The sequence below is a fragment of the Sus scrofa genome, chromosome 4 (genome assembly GCF_000003025.6).
Source record: "Sus scrofa isolate TJ Tabasco breed Duroc chromosome 4, Sscrofa11.1, whole genome shotgun sequence".
In the NCBI taxonomy this organism is placed as follows: Eukaryota; Metazoa; Chordata; class Mammalia; order Artiodactyla; family Suidae; genus Sus; species Sus scrofa.
This window is the reverse complement of record NC_010446.5, coordinates 128,589,020-128,608,279: the sequence shown is the minus strand read 5'-3', so window position 1 is coordinate 128,608,279 and position 19,260 is coordinate 128,589,020. Positions and strand designations below refer to the sequence as shown.

The window sequence follows — 19,260 nt, the reverse complement described above, 5'->3', positions numbered from 1 at the left end:
TAGCAGCCGTCATGTATAAAACATGCTGGTTCCTCCGTGGGCACCCAGCAACATGGCACAGCGCAAGAGGTAGAGGGCAGCCAGGCTCGAGGCACCGGCTCTTTCCATGCACTTTGTGTGGAGGTTTGCTGGCAGCCTGGTGGCTGCTCGCATCGCATTAGGAGGCTAGACTGTGGTTAGTTTGATGTGAAAGCCTGACTGGCTGGCAGTCGCCTCCACTCTCCACCCCCTCACTGCTACTAAATTTCATTTCAAGTTATAATTATTGACATTGGAAACAGCTACTCGGATCACAACAACAAAGCAACAATTATACAGGATCTGGTGTTTCTCATGCAAATTACAGCAATAAAATACAGGAAAATCCGCCCACGTACAGGCCAGTCTTTGTCTTTGGAGAACATAGGCTGAACTATTTGGTTAACTAAATTAAAATGTAAATCTTGGCTGGCTTTTCTTCTTAGATAGTGATATGAAACAGTTTCTAAAAGACGGAAAAAGCTTAAGGGACCACATTTCAAACAACTTGTCATGAATCTATGTTTTTAATGAATTAGGGCTGAAAAGCTTCACTGTCTATAACAATCAAGAATGCGAAAACGCTGTTCAGATGGGAAGCGCATAGGAGGAGAGAGAGTCCTGTCGCTTCACCCCTTGATATGTTTGTTGATAGAGGAACTTGGGAGCTTGGAAAGATGCGCAGTGAGAGACGCCCTCACGTCGCCCCGAGGGGAGCCCTGTCTCTTGCTCCCGGTTGGAGGAACGTGAATGGGGAAACCTACGGAGAAGGAGATGAGCCAGCACTGTAACTGAGTCCTTATACTTCATTGGAGTGGCTCTCCCCTTGCCTTTTCTTCCATCCAAAGCCTGAGCCTGTGAAGGTGTCAGAGCAAGGGAGGGTAGAATTAAAAAGTCGGCCAGTGGCAAGAACCCCGAGGAGCTGTGAAGGCCGCCCCTCCAAGCCATGCGAGTTCGGCAAAGAGCCGGAGACGGGGGTTTGCATCCATGCGGAAGCGGCACGGCATCCGATCCGTTATCATGACTGCGTTCAAGAAACAGAACTAACCTAAACAAAGCACCCCTCCACCAGCAGGGGAAGAAAAAAGCGGGGGTGGGGGGGAGCCGGATCCACAAGGCCGCAATCAGGCCTGCAGAAGACTACATCAAAGAACAGGAGAAGACAGGCCGGAAGAAAAGTCTGTGCCCCCGGCCAGGACTCAGCTCACAACCCATCTGCTTTGAAAGCCATACCTCCGAGTTTGACCACAAGGAAACTGACCCTCATGAAGCCGGGACCATGGAGGGAACCGACGTGTAATTTATGGATTTAATTTTTTTATACAGGGAAAAACAGTTGTGTGATCGCATCTCATTTATAACCAATCTGATCTGCAAAAGGCAATAATTTTACAAATGCACTTTTGCATTAAGAATCCTGTTATCATAAGCAGGGAGCAAACGCTGGGTGGGCAGTCACTCTGACTTATAGCAGCTCGTCCAGCCGCGGCAAGATAACCAAGAGTAATGGCTTTTGATAATCAGGCCACACTATTAATATAACATGAACCACAAGAGCTTCTGTACGGCAGCCCTGGTTAAACTAGCAAATCTCATTGGAATATAAAGAAGGGGTGGGAGCCGGGTCCTGCTTTCTGCGGCTTCTGCGCTGAAAAATACGCCTCTCGGGTGCTGTCGGAGGGGTTTCATGTCTGCGCACGTGGGGCCGCGCGCTGACGCATGGTTCCCTTTAGAACCTCTGGTCCTCTCTGCTCGCTTCGAGCTCAACTGACCACCCGCCGCGCCAGAATCCAGGTCCATGAAATTAGCAGATGGATTTCCAACAGGGCAGTGCTGTCGATTCCAGGGTCAAGCTGCTGGAAGGCGCCGAGGTCCGGAGCAGGCTGCCTTTACGCTGGTCTCTCCCGCTGCTCTGTGACTGTTGAAATATTTGCTGGGCGTGATGGGGCTCGCTTTGGCCACAATGCGAGCCCAAGGGAACGCTGCCCCTTCCTCCTAAATGTTCAAGCGAAGGAACAAGTGAGGGGGCGGGTCTGGTGTAGGAGTCAGGCAGCATAGTCCTGCCAAGTAACACCAGGCTTACGCACGTCCCTCCCGTGATCATTCATATGGGGACATTTACTGTAACTTTCCTCTAAAAGGCAATGGTTCCCTCCAGTGCTACCACCCAGACAGCGCCAGGAAGTCATCTTAGGATGCGTGATGTGTGTCTCTGTGGTCAGCGCCGTGACGCTCATGTGCCCTGGGGGTGCGCTACCTCCTCACAATCGATGCCTGGATTATTTCCGTGAATTTGAGGAGGCATGTACTCAGAAAAGGGATGCGTGTTTCCTGAATTCCGCAAGCAGGAGAGAGGTTAAAAGGGCGGATTAAGGAAGCTGAGACTCGGAGAGATTGAGTCCCCTGCTCGAGAAGCTCTTTCAGTGCCCTGCTTTCCACAAAGCTTTCCTTAATGCTGCAAATCCGCAGTGGGTGTTTCTGGACCTCTCCAGATGCCCGTGGCAGGAGATGAAGGTGAATGTCCCCAGTGTCTCGATGGCAATGCTCTTGTGGCAATCGTCATATACCGCCTTGGACTCGTCAAGCATTTTTGGGCACCTACCATGTGCCAGCCAGGGCACCAGGCATGGAGAAGAGGATGAACTGAGTCAGCTTCGAGGAAATCAAAATCTGGTAGGAAGGAATGGACAGGTCCATAATTAATTATAAAGCTGGGTAGAACAGGATAACAAGTCCGTTTAAGCTGCGGGGGCGGGGGGGGAGATTATATTGAACTTGATGGCCTTAAAGAAGACTTTAATGCATTTCAGAGGAGCCTTGAAGAATCTGCGGGCTTCACGTACGTGTTTTATCTTCATACTACATGGTAACTTGGTTGAGATTAGCCCCGATGTCTACCGTGTATTTATACACATTCCTGTGTTGAACAGAAAGTTTGGTCTGTAGGTGCGTGGCAAACATTAAGAGCATCAGTGGAGCACTCATATGTTTCAGGCATTGCTAGAAGCACCTGTTCTCTTATTTAATCCTTGCGGCACTTCTTGCGGGAGGACCCAAATGATCTCCATTTTAGAGAGTAAACAGGCACTGAGAGGTTAACTAAATTGTCCAAAGTCACAGCCATTAAAGGGAGAAACTGGACTGGAGCCGGGCCATCTGGTCTGACCACAGAAGCTACATTCCTCACCATACACTCGAACTGCCCATGGTCCATAAACATTGTTTGAATGTTGGATAAGCTAGCGGGAGTTTCTCAGCAATTATAATGCAATTTCATTTACCACTGAAGAATTTCTTAAGAACACTTAGCTTCAGAAATGAAACAAAAAATCATCCGGAGGCATACGAATCAGTTTGTGCTTACATGATTGACCTCTGCAAGGCCGTCAAACACTTGTCCACAATACATTTATTCTTTAGGAAGCCTTGAGCCTGTGGATCATTGAAGAAGGGCTCGACTTACACCAGTTTTTGGAAAATAGTTTATACTGTCTGATGGATGTACTGCTCTCGGCCTCGGGGCCAGCGGGCCCACCCTCCTCCCCACACAAAGCCATGGCACATATCCTTACAGGAAACCCAGGTTCTATGGCCCCTCGTGCCCTACAGGAGATACTGGACAAAACTTCCCTGTCAGAGAAAACTCATTGGCATCTGGTTCGAAGATGATTGATGGCTTGAGCTTGTCGGCACAAACAGGGCTGTCCAATAGCACAGACTGCAGAGAGTAGGTAGGCCAGCTGGACAGAAAGAAGCCATGGCACTGGGTTGGTAAGCAAGTGGCCGGCATGCAGGCCCCATTCACCTGGGAGGTGAGGAAATGGGATGTGCTGAGCTGGTGCAGGTAACAGCGTTTCGCCAGGGTCACTGTCTGCTTAACTCCTTTCCCCACGATGCAGCTAGACGTCTCTCTTTCAAAGAAGTTGTGAAACAAATGCATACGAAACTAACAGATACACTTACTCTTGTAAAAATTGGCCAAGAGCAAAGAAAGCTATCATACCCAGCTGTTGAGGTTGCTAAAAAATGACCATTCTTGTACTCTATGGACTATTACAAAAAAACGCCTTCTTGGTCATTTGGAAACTTTCAGAGCCGTAAAATGCTCTGCCCAAAGTACATCTAATTCCATGGCTAGTAATGCATCATACGAAAATAACTACTAACAAAAGATGTGTGGACAACGATATACATCAAAAATTACTTAAGAATCTAAGACGTAGAAATAGCCTAAATGTTTCTCCATAGGGAAATGAATACATGTTTAGTACATCTACAAAGCAAAACACAAAACATGCAGCAAACAAAACTGTACGTAGAATATTGTCTTGAATTGGGATGAAGAAAATGCACCACAGGGTCCATAAATTAGTATTAGTATTAACATCTGTGTGGCAAAAGTACTCATACTTTGAATTTTTTTTCCTATGCTTTAATTTTTCCAAGTTTTATACCACGAGCATGTTTTATCTTTGCAAGAAAAAGGTAAAGTGGTATTTAGGAGGGCTGTGGACATGCTGAAGCTCCTCCAGCAGGACCCTAGACTTTCTCTGTGCCTCTTTGTTCCCGGTGTCCACGCCCTCTTGCTGAAATCAGCGATGCTTTTTCTCCCCCCGCCCATAGTAAAGTCTGGAAAGGTAGAACTTTCTGATGCAACATGAGAGCAGCCATTAGTAGACCTTGGAAAAGAAATGAGTGTTTGGAGTATATTTACGAGAAAGATAAACAAGCAAGTTGACTTAGAAAACTTTGAACATTTTCTTCCTGTCTGAGTCAAATAAACCTAATTTTTCTTCGAGTGAGTTGGTTTTTGGACTGCGGATAGAAGCGTAAATATAGACTGCTTTTTACTTTGTAGAAACTTTGTAAGTGATAATGCCTAAATTTAACAAGTCAAACATTACGAATAGATTTCAGCACTAAGTTTTCAAGATGAGAAAAAAATGAGAGGGAGCAGTATTTAAAGCGAACATGACATTTCTGGTCTTGGACTTCCCTAAATAAGTATTAATTTCTACATGGTTACAATGGAATAGCGCTGGTAGGTGGTAATTATTATACCATTGACTTGTTATGGCAGAAATGCTGGCCCAGTCTGTAAAAGTTTCTCTTCAATTTTTTTTTTTTTTACACCATTTCTAGGGCCGCTCCCTCGGCATATGGAGGTTCCCAGGCTAGGGGTCCAATCAGAGCTGTAGCCACCGGCCTACGCCAGAGTCACAGCAACATGGGATCCAAGCCGCGTCTGCAACCTACACCACAGCGCACGGCAACGCCGGATCCTTAACCCACTGAGCAAGGGCAGGGATCGAACCTACAACCTCTTGGTTCCTAGTTGGATTCGTTAACCACTGAGCCATGACGGGAACTCCCAGTTTCTCTTTAGTTTAAACTAATGAATCAAGTAATTCTGATTGTCCCAGATATTGCCAAGATGCTGTGTCATTCACTCCCAATTACACCCATGTTCAGATGATTCTGCAAAATTCCGTCCTTTTAGTCTCACCCTTGACTTTCTTTCATTTGTTCAATATTTACTAAGTTCCTATTATTAAACAAGAAACAAGAAAAGTTGTTTTTTTCTTTACATTTTACCTCCAACCCCCTAGGGATTGCTTTAACCTAATACAAATTAATTTTCTCTTATTCTTCCATCCGGTACCCAAAATAGTATGTGGCATGTGCATTTTTTTAACTTCAGGTGAACCATAATGCATTTTTGAGAATTTATTATATCCCTTGAGATAACTGGAAACATCAATACCAGCACAGAAGAAAACCTGCCTTTTTAAGTGTGTCTGTATGAATACGTGCTTAGTGTTGCAAGCAACCACCACAGATAATCAAACAGATAATACATAATCAGAAAAGCAACAAAAATTTTAATAGTCCTAAAAAAATTAAGTGTACCAAAACATAACTTTAATAATTTGGAGAAAAAAATGGAAATATTTTAGTTGGTCCAACTTTGACTTTTTTTGAGGGGGGGCACACCCACAGCACGTGGGAAGTTCCCAGGCTAGGGGTCCAATTGGAGCTATCGCTACCAGCTGCCGGCTTACACCACAGCCTCAGCAACTCAAGATCCGAGCAGTGGTTGTGACCTACGCAGCAGCTCATGGCAATGCTGGAGCCTTAATCCACCGAGCAACGCCAGGGATTGAACACATGTCCTCATGGATCCTAGTCGGATTTGTTACCACTGAGCCACAACGGGAACTCCTAGTTGGTTCAACTTTTAGATTTCAGTAGCAACAACAAAGAATTCATGTTAACAATGCTTGTGGCTCTAATTGCATTGAAATAATTTTATAAAATTAAATCCATTCTTTAATTTCATATAATGAAATGTGTAACTTAATTAAGTAAAAAATGAATAATTTAAAGTGATAAGGGACAAAGTATGATATAATAGCAGTCTTTTAGAGTAGTCCTGGCAAAGAAAAAAATCTTAGAAAGTTGAAATGGGAAGCAACTTCCTGTGAACCCATCCCCTTTAAACAGAGGGCCTATTGTAGTAGATAAGGTAAGAAACTTGTTCAGTGTTCTGTAGCCAGCCCACAGCGATCCCAGCCTAAAATTCAGGTTTTCAGACTTCTTTCTTGGTCACCTTGTCACAGCCTGCAGGAGGCAAATTGCTCTACTAAAACTCTAATCTGTCTGTGAATGGTTTCTTTGCTAGCTTTTCTAGCAGCAGACCAACCAACCTGTAAGAAAATTCAATGTCAAAAAATAAAAATAAATAAATAAGTAAAAAGGAAAAAAGGGAAGAAATCACTGACCAGTGTTAAATAGTCTAAGAATGTAAGCAAATAAAAGTTACTGTTGACAGTGGAAAATAATAGTGGTAACGGGTAGTATAAAATATATGTAGATTAAAATATGTGTATATGTATGGCTGAATCACTTTGTTGTACAGCAGAAACTATCGCAACATTGTAAATCAACTATACGTCAATAGAACTTAAAAAATAAAATTCATGGAAAATAATGTAGAAAAAGGCAATGGTAGTAGACATGTTATACTAGCATTATCTGGGAAAGGGTAAAAAGATGAATTTATAGAGGCCTGTGATAAAGCAAAAATGCAGGGTAATGATTAAAATAATTATAAAATACTAACAAGCCAGTAGAAAGGAGATCTTTAAAAATAATTAGTTTAAATGAAATAAAAATAATTAGTTTAAATGAAAGCAGAAAAAGAAAACATGTATAAGGCAAAAGGAACAAACAGAAAAGACGTAGGAATTTTATAGCTATTACAACCATAAATATCATTAATTACATTTAACATAAATGGCCTAAAAACTCCAAAGATAAAGATTGTGATAGTAGATCAAAAACGAAAGCATATGTTGCTTATATGCAATGTATCTTAAATATAAGTACACAGAAAATTTGAAAATAAAAGGATGAATAAAGGTATAATGCAAATCCCAACTAAGAGAAAACTCATATATTTATAGTAATGTAAGAGAAAGGGGTATTTTTAGGGATAAGCAATGACATTTCAGATGATAAATGAATCAAACTGCTAGGTTTATACAATAACCTAAATTTGTGAGCTCCTGATAAAATGGTTTCAAAATATCTAAGTCAAAAACTGACAAAAACAAAAGTACAGACATATCTATAATCATAATAAGACAGTAGAATACATCTTATTAATTGATAAAGCAGACAAAACTCAATAAAGGAACTACATATCTGAATCTAAGCATATATACTGCATTCAAGTACATGTGGAATATTTGCCAAAACTGACCATACTCCGGATAATCAAAGAAAAAAGTCTCAAATTTTATAAGACTGAGTTCAGTTAGAATATGTTCTTCGACCTCAGTGGAATTAAGCTAAAAATGAATTTTAAAAGGAATATTTAAAAAAATTCAAATGGTTGGAAACCAAGTAATATATTTTTAAATCATCTCTGTCGAAAATAAGAAAGTACTAAGAAAATTGAAAATATTTTGATCTAAGCAAGAATGAAAACATAACATATCAAAACTTTTAGGAATTTTCCAAAGCTCTGATCAGAGGTAAATTTATAGCCTTAAAAGGATATAGCAGAAAAGAGGAAAGGCTGAAAATCAACAATGTGAGATTTTATTTCAGGAAATGTGGGGGAGGAACCTACTACAAACACCAAAAAAGCATAGTAAAGAAACTATTAAAGATAAAAGCAGAAAATAATGAACAAGAGAAAAAAATCAACAAAGCCAAAAGTTTGTTCTTTGAAAAGACTCTCAAATTGATAGGCTGATTAAAAAGAAGGAAGAAGATACAAATTATCAATACTTGAACTGAAAAATGAGATATTATTGCAATCCTAAAACATTGAAAGTATGAGTATAATGTGAAAAAATTCATGCCAATATACCTGAACATTTAGATGAAATAGATAAATTCTAGAAAAGCACAATTTTTCAAAACTGATATAATAAAAATTAGAAAATGTGAATAGTTCTTACATCCGTTAACTAAATTAAATCTTTAATAAAAACCTTTCCACAGAAGTCTTTAACCCTGTGAATTCTTCCAAGCATTAAGGATTCTGAAAGTTACAGAATCTTACACAAATTCTCCCAGAAAATTGAACTGAAAATACTTTCCAATTCATTTTAAAAGCCAGGATAATTGTAATATTAAAACCTGTCATGACTTTTAAAGAAAGGATAAGTACATGGCAGTTTTTCATACAAATATCACTTAATAATCCTAAACAATATATTAGAAAATAGAATCTAATAATATGTTAAAATGATAAATACATCATAACCAAGCCAAGTTTATCCCAAGAATGCAAGGTTTGTTTAACATTCAAAATTAATCAATACATCTTCCACTTTAATAGAATAAAAGAGAAAATTACTATGATTACTTCAATGGATAGAAACAAAATAGATAAAATTTAACATCCTTTCATGACCTTTCACACATTCTTCATAAACTTAGAATAAGAGAGAATTTACCTAATTTCATACAGATTATTTTTCAAAAATCATTGACTGTATGACGTCAATGATGGCCAAAGTATTTGGCTTCTTTTAACAAATGCTGATCCCAGAAAATTCTGGGAAATTACAGATGATCAGGAATTACCAGCTAAGGGTTTTGAAACAGGGTAACCATAGTCCAATCCAGATTTTAATTCCCTAGGAAAGTTTCTACTGTCATCTTTCCTAGATGAGAGGTTGTTTTTCCTTCTGTTTTGCCTAGGAAACTTTTTTTTTTTGTCTTTTTAGGGCCGCACCCTCGGCATACGGAGGTTCCCAGGCTAGGGGTCGAATTGGTGGTGTAGCCTCTGGCCTACACCACAGCCACAGCAACGCCAGATCCGAGCTGCATCTGCGACCTACACCACAGGTCACGGCCACACCGGATCCTTAACCCACTGAGCGAGACCAGGGATCGACCCCACAACCTCACGATTCCTAGTCAGATTCATTTCGGCTGCGCCAGGACGGGAACTCCAGAAACTTCTCTAATTACTTTAAAGAATTTGCTTCTCTTCCATCTCGTTCTATAAAAGTACCTCACAAGATATATTCCCTTCAGTTGGTCCAGAAGATAATGAACCTATAATATATCCAATCTTTTATGAATAGGATACATTTTTTCATCACTGGAAAAGTAGCTTCTTTTTTCTACGATGATTATCTAGTCTTCATAGTTAATAAACTCCTCATATTCTGATGCTAATTTACAGATAGGGAGATACACATATATCTGTAAAACAGACAGCCAGACAGGCAGAGATGGAGACAGAAGGACAGAGAGACAGACAGAAAGACAGAGGCAGGTGGCGAGAATACGCATATGCATGTCTGTTACTGTGAACGTTTTTACGGGGTTTCTAGGAAAGTCACTCTGTGTCACACCCCCACCTACCGGGTTTGAAAACGGAGCTAAGTAAGGACAGCAGGCTCTTCACTGTCCATGTGTCCCACTATATAAAGAAAATGAAGAGAGCACTGCACTCTCTGAACTTGTGGGGTACGGCCAGAGTGACCTCCTAGTCTCAAAAGCACCCAAGATCCCTGGGAAAAACTCCCTTTGCTTTAGCCTACAGGGTAAATTATGCCCATTGCTTTTAACAAGTGTCAAAAAGGCTGATTTCCCTAATGGCTTAGAATCTGTCTGAAGGAGCGAGGAGCACAATGTGTTACAAAAACACACTGCCCCTTCCTTCTTACGCAGAGGAAACCAAGGGAAAAATAATGCCACTGTCGTCTCCATATGGAAAATCCATATTTACTCACACTGCAGTGACCATAAAGGAGCTGTTATATTCTGGGGGGTGAAATTCACTCTCAGCAAACTGTTGCGAACAAAGACAATATACCACCTCACGCGGGCCCTGAAAATTGTATTATTTCCTTTCTCAGAAGTCAGCGACACCGAGGTCTAGAAAAGTGTTACAAAGAAAAAGCGTATTTATCACCATGTGAATAGCCATTTGGTGGCGCCTCACCGTTCGCCAGTGACAAGTGAGGTTAACACATCGATGGCGTCTTCTTTGGGCTGTTTTAAAGGGACCTGAGACCTGATTTGGGCACAATTTCTCCACTCAAGGAGCTTGAGTCTAGGGAAGGGCGTATACGGGAGACACACATGAAAACTTATTGACCAGTGTACTTTATGAGTCTGACTCGCTGCAGTCTATCAATTGCCGGAAGTCAAGGAAGCTATTTCTGTCTTTGTTTTTCTTACCCTTCAAGTATTTAGGCGACTACGGAGATCATGTGCCCCAAGTTTTCACACTTTTTAATTTGCCCACTTGTTTCTCCGTGTGGCTAATTCTTGGCTGGTTGGGGCCACTGTGGTAACACCGCTCGAGTGGGACGATGCCAGCATTTCTCATGCTGCCTTTTCCATGGCTTCTCCACATAGTGTTTGCGAAGACTTTTTGAAATCTTCTGTTTCATGCCTGGGGGCTTTTGCATATTCTTTTTCCTCTGCCTGGAAACCTCTTCCCACTGTCTTTGACTGAACAATTGTAATTCGATGTTTAGGTCTCAGCGTAGATATCACGTCCCCCGTTTGGTGTGAATCTGTGGGAATCTTTGGGCTTGTAGATGCTTCAATAGCCCCTTTTCTTGGGCAAATTACAATGCACTTCCGCACTTCACTTAGCTACTTACGTGAGAATCACTCCAACTAGACTGTAAGCTCGCTGAGGGCAGAGAATAGAGTCTATATTTTGTGTAATCTTATGGGGCATCTTTGTATTGACATGCACCCTTCTGTATTCTCATACACCTGTGTGTGATGATATAGTAAAAGACTCTATGCCGGAGGGATTAAGGAGAGCCTGGACTAACTAGACTGCCTGGGTTAGAATCACAGCTCTATCACCTACTAGCAACGGGGTCTTCAATTTTTCCATGCCTCGGTGGCATCATGTGTAAATCAGAGATGACAATAACATCATAGGATTGTTACACATGTTAAATAATTTAATAAATGTCAAGGGCTTGGTATCTAGTAGCCCTTATATAAATGTGTGCTATTGTTATCATAAATATTCAGTAAATGAATGAATCATGAACCAACCTCAGAATCACAACCCCCTAATTGAACGGCTCGACAGCCCCCTCTCAGTAGCAATACCTTTCCCATTTTTCTTCCCAGGCTCATATCCTTCCTCCAGTCAATCCCTTTATAGAATCCCAAGCGCCTGAGTTCTGCTCCATGGACTCACTTGTTCGCTTCAATCCTGAATTAATCATGAGGTCAAGGGGAAATCCGGCCAGACGAGAGGAGTTTGATCTCAGTGCTGGGGCAACTCTGTTTGGATGTGGCAAGTTGCCTGTTCAAGGTCCTCAGTTGGAAAATCGTGCCGTCGAAACTGTGTAACTCCTGGGGGCTGCGGTGCAGAGTGGTGGGTCGTTACCCCATCACTCCTCCTCACGGAAAAGGAGCTCTGAAGTGTGTCAGAGACAAAAACAAAGTCCTTAGGCGTGCAAAAAGTGTCCTGACTTCACTGGAGTGCAGTGTTTTATCGCAAGGAATGAAGAGATTATAAAATGAACCAGCCTGGCGAGACACATTCCTTTCTTGGGCTCCCTCCCCTGTCTTCTCTCCTCCCTGACTTTTCTCCCACGGGGCTGATATTGGAGGGCTAGTTCCAAAGACTCCGTTTGATCAGGGAGTACTCCTGCCTTTAGAAGACATGGGATGGGGGGCAGATCCCAGGGAAAGGGAAGCTTGAGAGTTGCTCACTTACCCTCCCCTTCTGGATTAGCTGACAGGGCGCTGGGATGGCTTCCTATGAGGGCCGGGAGACACCAGCAGACTAGGGGACCAGACGGGCTACAGGCTGCAGCCCTTATTGTCTCTGCCTCCGACAGTCTTCGTGATGTAGTCTTCAGGAATCTGCTAAGAGTGGTGAGGTAGACAAGATTTAGTCATCGAATAGTCTGTCTCACCACACACACTTTTAGAACTGACCACTAAAATTCCATCAAAAGAAGATACATTATAAAAAAGACTATAAAAGAATGAGAACTTCTCAGGAGTCAACAATTTACTTGCGTTTAAAATGAATATTGTATATTGTTTACTACGAAATTGACAAAAGCAAAACACCCGCTGCTACTGGTGATGGAGATACATCTTAAAATTCAATTATTAGAGAAAAGAGTCATCTAGACAATAAAAACTCAAAGATGTGGTCAATAGAGAAATTATTTAGTATCAAAATGAAAGAAAAAATAACTTCAATTTCTTACATTAAAATTTAAAAATTCTATTTTAAAATAATGTGTCAAAAATTAATATATGTTGTGAGATATTGAAAATTTAATAAAAATGAAAATACTACTGAAATTTGTAGAGTGAAGCTAAAGTGATACAAGGGAGAAAAATCATTGTCTTAAATTCTTATAAAAGAAGAAAGACTGAATGGTAATGAATTATTGTTCAACTCAAGAAGTTAGGAAAAAACACAAGCATTAAGCCAAACAAAGAAGAAGGAAGAAAATATTAAAAATTGACAGAGATTAATAAAATTAGAAAGATGTCAGACAAAGAATTTAAAAGCCCTGATCACGCGCCTGTAGTCAAGCCTGCGGCAGACTTGTCAAAAAGAAATAAGATACAAGAGAAAAGAGATAAATAAAAATATTAGAAATAAAATCTGAGATAACTATAGTGAGTATTACTTTAATGAGAAAGTGGTGGGGTTCTCACCATGGGGCAGTTATTCCTGGTTAAGGGTCCACCTGCAGCAGGTTCAGGTCGCTGTGGGAAGGTGGGTTTCGTCCCGGCCCAGGGCAGTGGATTAACGATCTGGCATTGCTGCAGCTGCAGCATAGGTCATAACTGTGGCTTGGATTCAATCCCTGGCCCGGGAGCTTCTGCATGCTGGGGTGGGGTGGGGGGACATAAAGAACAAAGAAGAAGAAGAAGAAATTGGTGTGAGAAATGTTATGTGAATGCGTCTGAAAAAATTAGCTGGGACAGACATATCTCTCGAAAACTCATTTACCACAATTGTCTAAAAGATAACAGAATTCCTGAATAGGCCTGGGAACAATACAGAAGTTGTGCAAACAGTTAAAATCCTACCATAATAAAAAATCAGACCTAAATTGCTTTAAAGATCATCTCTGCTAAACATTTAAAGAACAGAGAATCTCGATAAAAAAATAAAATAATCTAGGAGGAAAATAAGTGAATAGCTCTTGCTTAAGTTTATTAGGTATTGTAACTTTAAAACCTAATCCAGAAAAGGACACTGTGAGAAGAAGATACTATGAGACCATCTCACGTGTGAAAAATAGATTAAAAATCCCAAACAAAGGATTTATTTGTATGTCATGTTCATAATAGCATATTATTAACAAGAATCAAAAGACAGAGGCCATCTGTGTCATTGACAGATGAACGGATACATAAGGTACGACATGCATACATGTGTAATGGAATATTATTCAGCCTTAAAAAGGAAGGGAGGAGTTCCCGTCGTGGCACAGTGGTTAACGAATCCGACTAGGAACCATGAGGTTGCGGGTTCGGTCCCTGCCCTTGCTCGGTGGGTTAACGATCCGGTGTTGCCGTGAGCTGTGGTGTAGGTTGCAGACGCGGCTCGGATCCCGCGTTGCTGTGGCTCTGACGTAGGCCGGTGGCTACAGCTCTGATTTGACCCCTAGCCTGGGAACCTCCATATGCCGCGAGAGCGGCCCAAGAAATAGCAACAACAGCAACAACAACAACAAAAGACAAAAAGACAAAAGACAAAAGACAAAAAAAAAAAAAAAAAAAAAAAAAGGAAGGGAATTTTGCCACATGCTAAAACACAGATGAATCTATGGACCTTGAGGAAATGCTAAATAAAACGACACGTATCTGTGATTATACTTAGATAAGGTACCTACAGGAGTCAAATCCATAGAGGCAGAGAGTAGAATGGTAACTGTTGAGGGCCGGTGGGGAAGGAAATGGGAACTTATTGTTTAATGGGTATAGAGTTTCAGTTTTGCAAGATGAGAAGTTCTGGAGATTGGTTACACAACAATGTGAATACACTTAGCAATGCTAAACTACACACTTTAAAATTGCTAAGAGAGTAACTCATTTGTATTTTACCACGATCAAACCAAAACGAAATAAATTACGAAAATATATTCAACAATATATTAATGTATTAAAATAAATACATCATAAGTTCCCTGGTGGCATAATGGGTTAAGTATATGGCATTGACACATCTCTGGTTACTTCCGTGGTGTGGGTTCAATCTCTGGGCTGGAAACTTCCACAGTTTGCAAGCACAACCAAGAAAAAAAAATACATCATGGCCAAATTAAATACATCTCAGGAATGCAAGTTTGGCTTAATATTAAGAAATCTATGGAGTCAACTAGTTCCACTAACAAATTAAAGAAGAAAATCCACATGAGATCACTTACCAGATGTGGAAAAAATATTTGAAGAAATTTAACACTTTGTGAGAAAAACTCATAACAATCTATAAATAGAAAATTCTTCAAAATGAAAAAAAATTACTAAATCTGCAGGAAACATACTTAATGGTGAAGAATTTTTAACATTTCAGAGACAAGATAAGTAGAACACCACTACCTGTTGATTTCATTTTTCTGTTGGAGATCCTAGCAATGCCTGTCATAGAAGATGAAGACATTTTTTTAAACAGATAAGTAAAAGATTTAGAGTTTAATAATCACTTTTTTCCTAAAGAAAACAAAGAGCATGTATTGATACATTTTTATATTTCAATGAGTCTTCGGCTGGTTTTGGATAAATGATCAATATAAAAAATTCAGTGTAGTCCTGTAAACTCAGCAAACAGATAAACATGTAGAAAAGAGAGTCCAACGAAAAATCTGAGAAGCGCAAACCTCAAAGGAGAAAGATGTAAACCTTCACGGAGAGCTAAAAAATGGGGAGACCACGTTCATGGATAGCAAGACATCGTTACGTGATGTACTCTCTCCCCAAATTAATCTATGGACCTAGTCGAATTTAAATACAACTTTAAAATGTTGTCTGACATAGTACTATAAAAATAATAAGGGCGTTCCTTGGTGGTTCAGCAGGTTAAGGATGTGGCATTGTCACTGCTGCTGCTCTGGTTATAGACCTGGTGCAGGTTTGATCCCTGGTCTGGGAATTTGTGTATGTTGCAGGCATGGCCAAGGGTGGGGGGGAAGGAATTCAAAGGAATCCATTGATTTCGAAGGATAAGAATGACATACGGCATGTTAAATTATATATAAGCTGCATTATCTTGATACTTGTACTTACAGGAATTAATGCAGTGTGATAGTGGGCCAGGAATAGACATTCAACCAGTGGAGTAGAAGCCATTGGACCAGTTGTTCCGAAGACACCCATGAAAATACAGAACGGCAATGTGTGACTCAAGTGAAAGCACGTGGTCTGCCATGCTAATGCCTAGTAAGCATATGGTGGGGGGGACTGAACTCCTACCTCAGACACAACGCACAAATGCATTCCCGGTGAATTCATGACCCCAATGTGAACGCAAAACTTAAAACCATTTAGAAGGGTTTAGAGAATGTCTCTATGACGTGATGTAGGACGAACCAGTTCAAAAATAAAGCCGTAAGGCAAAAAAAGTAGAAAAATTTGGCTTGCTTTTGTTCATTACTATAGCCCAGCGCCTAGAATAGGGTCTGGCTTCGAGTAAATAAACACATACGGCTTTATAACGCATCTGAAGCAAACGAAATTAAAGAAGAGACAGAGATGGTGATCAGATCCATGAACTTGAAGGACAGCTGGGGCGTCTGGTCCCCACTCTGGTTTTGCTCTTCTTTTTCTGGCAGGCCAGTCTTGAGTTTGTTCAGCCCGTGTGCTGACCAGGCTAGCATTTACTTTCCTTTCTTATCCCAAAGGCTGTATTTTTACAGTCACACGATGGCTTGGGGGTGGGGTGGGGGTGACTGGTGCTTCCACAGCTCAGTCTAATGACTCGTGGTCATTCATTTCTATCTTAATTTTTTATTTTCACCGAAAAAAAAAAAAAAAAAAAAGCCCTGAGAATGTTGCATCTTTGAAACATGATGGTGGCACCATGTAAACAAGGCCCTTCTGCATATGCAGCCACCGCGCTCTGATGCCTTGACAGATAAGCCTGTCTCCAGTTTCTTCCTTCAGCCAACGTCAGGGGACACTTCTGGACCCTAGGGCCAGAGGCCGAGTTGAGGCCTCAGAAGGGGAAGTATTATGTAGATTAAATTGTATTACTTTCTTTACCCCGAGATAAAAATGGGCCTGTGGACAAAAATATTTTCACTCATCATTTTGGAGATCAAAGATTTCATTTCCTAAGAGCTCAAACTTCACATCTTTCAGCAAGGACTTACTTTGAACCCTGTTTAATGATGCTGTAGAAGACTTTTTTTTTCTCTTGAACTACAGCTAAAAGACTTGTAAAAAAAATGTTGTTTCAACACTGAAGCACTTTAAATGACTGACTCTAACCACAATGTATAAAAAGTATAATTCAGACTTGGCAGAGCCGACTAAATACACAGGGATGATAAGCGACCCTCTGACAATGAAGTCCCAGCGTCTTGTCATTAGCACAACGACGTCAGCACAGTCCATCAGCACCTCGCCTTGACTTTAAAGCTGGGGACTGAATACGGGCTTTGAACGTTGGAGGGAGCTGGGGGGAGGAAGAGCTCTCACACTTAAGCCCCCGAGACGACGTCCCAGTTATTCGGGGCTTTTTAAGAAAAGCAAGGTTACACATTTACAACATGCTTTGTTGTTGCAGCGGTGCTGAAATTATTCTTATGAGTTCAATACCACCTGTAAGAACCCTCTGGCGATCCCCAACAAAAAGAGAGACTCGAGTCGCCACATTCCTTTCACATATGAGAAACCGATTTACTACCTGAAGTGATAATTAATGGGATTCCGTTGGGTTTCAAGTGGAGATGTGAGCACGGAATCTCGGAATGGCAATATCCTGCTAAGAGCTCTCCCGGGCGCTCTGGGCTGAAAAGCCCCATAATCGCCAATGGCAGGTGACAGCACCTGCCAGCTGCACGTCACCCGAGACACCAGGCAGAGGAACTGGGCCGAAAAAGGAAGGGCGTCTCTGGGAATCTGGGGTGCTGTTTGTCTCCGACGCACACCCAGGCCACACAATCCGTTTGTCTCGTCGCAGGGACTTCAATTTCGTTCACGCACACGGCTCCCGGACCACAGAAAACATCTGCCTTCCCTTGAGTTTCAAATAGTCACCGCAGACTGGCGGCGGGGACCACTGCGGCGACCTTTGACCGAGGAAATGGGACCCTGCGCGGGGGAACAATACATAGGACTTTTGACCCCGAGAGGGTGGCGCCGACCCCTGGGCTTGGCTCGATTGACTTTTATCACACGGCTCGACAGTGTCGGCTGTTTCTACAAACGAAGGCGTTTCACCACCAAGTCAAAAGCACTAGTGCCAATCCTTGGGGGCCAATCCTTGAGGGCCGCGCCTTGGAGAGGTGTCCTATCAGCCCCGTGCCACGGAGGAGCCCAGGAGGTGCAGCGGGAGGAAGGCACCTGCGCTCCCGGCTCCCGATCGGAAGCCAGACTCCCAGACACTCGTCTCACGGGAAAGCCGGACCTTGTTCTGTCTCCCGGGATGTGGGTTCCTTTCACTTAAATATTTGTTCCCTTACCTGCTGTGTTTTCACATTTACCATTTTTGCCTCCATCCTTCATAGTCAACCAAAAGTTGCTAAGAACTCTTGTCTACACTCGCTCAGGCAATCTATTTTCAGAACCCTCATAGCAGGGGGCAAGCAATGCTGACGCTCTGGCCTCCTCACCCCAACAGCCGCCCCCAGCCCACACCAGCCTCCCTGGCCCTTCCTGCTGTCCTGAGCTTTCTCTCCCTCTAGTGTTGTTTTTTCACTACCTGACACCTTCCAGATTACACAGTATTTATGCTTTTACTTGCCAATGCCTCTAATGCCTGCCTCCCCATCCAGAATATTCATTCTTTTTTTTCTTGTCTTTTTAGGGCCCCACCCACAGCATATGGGGGCTCCCAGGCTAGGGGTCGAAAGGGAGCTGTCGCTGCCGGCCTACGTCACAGCCACAGCAACACTGGATCCAAGCTGTGACCTCCACTGCAGCTTGTGGCAACGCCGGATCCTTAAGCCACTGAGCGAGGCCAGCGACCAAACCCTCGTCCTCATAGATACTAGTTGGGTTCGTTACCTCTGAGCCACAGCGGGAACTCCTAGAATATTCATTCTTTGAAGCAGGAATTTGGGTGCTGGACTCAGTGCTGTGTCCTGAGGGCTCAGAGCAGTGCCCTGTGTGTTGTGCTTGTTCCTGAAAGGACGATGGACGCTCTGCTTTTAGGGGTGAGGTGATTGGGACTCAGAGACTCTTGCCCAGAATCACACAGGACATTACGTGGAGGCCGTGCCCTTTGAACCCACGTCTGAAGGTGGCCTTTTTCTCTGCACCGAGCCATTCTGCCTGCAAAACAGAGGTTATCTCTTCATCTAAGAACTGGCACATATCAGCTTTATCCGGTTAAGGGTGGGTCAGAATCAGGACAGAGAAATTCTCTGATATTTTCTGATTTCAGGAAATCAGTTTGAATGTTCCACATGGGAAAAATGTCATCCAGTCTGGGCAGGAGGATAAATCATTTGGTTATTTCTTAAACAATTTCTGACCAACAATTCGGACGTTTCAGAACTCATTTGATGATGGGTATGACGTTCCTGGGTACAA

General features: G+C 42.1%; 1 long non-coding RNA gene across 2 annotated transcripts; it reads right to left on the bottom strand.

Moving 5' to 3' along the window:
* LOC106510246 lies at window positions 112-18,587 on the bottom strand. 2 transcript variants are annotated; one of them, XR_001308597.2, is made up of 4 exons: window positions 15,790-18,587; window positions 13,213-13,386; window positions 12,248-12,399; window positions 112-2,688 (listed from the first exon to the last, which is right to left on the bottom strand). It is a non-coding gene; the product is annotated as an uncharacterized LOC106510246 (long non-coding RNA). The 2 variants fall into 2 exon arrangements; XR_001308599.2 differs by having other exon boundaries at window positions 12,248-12,396.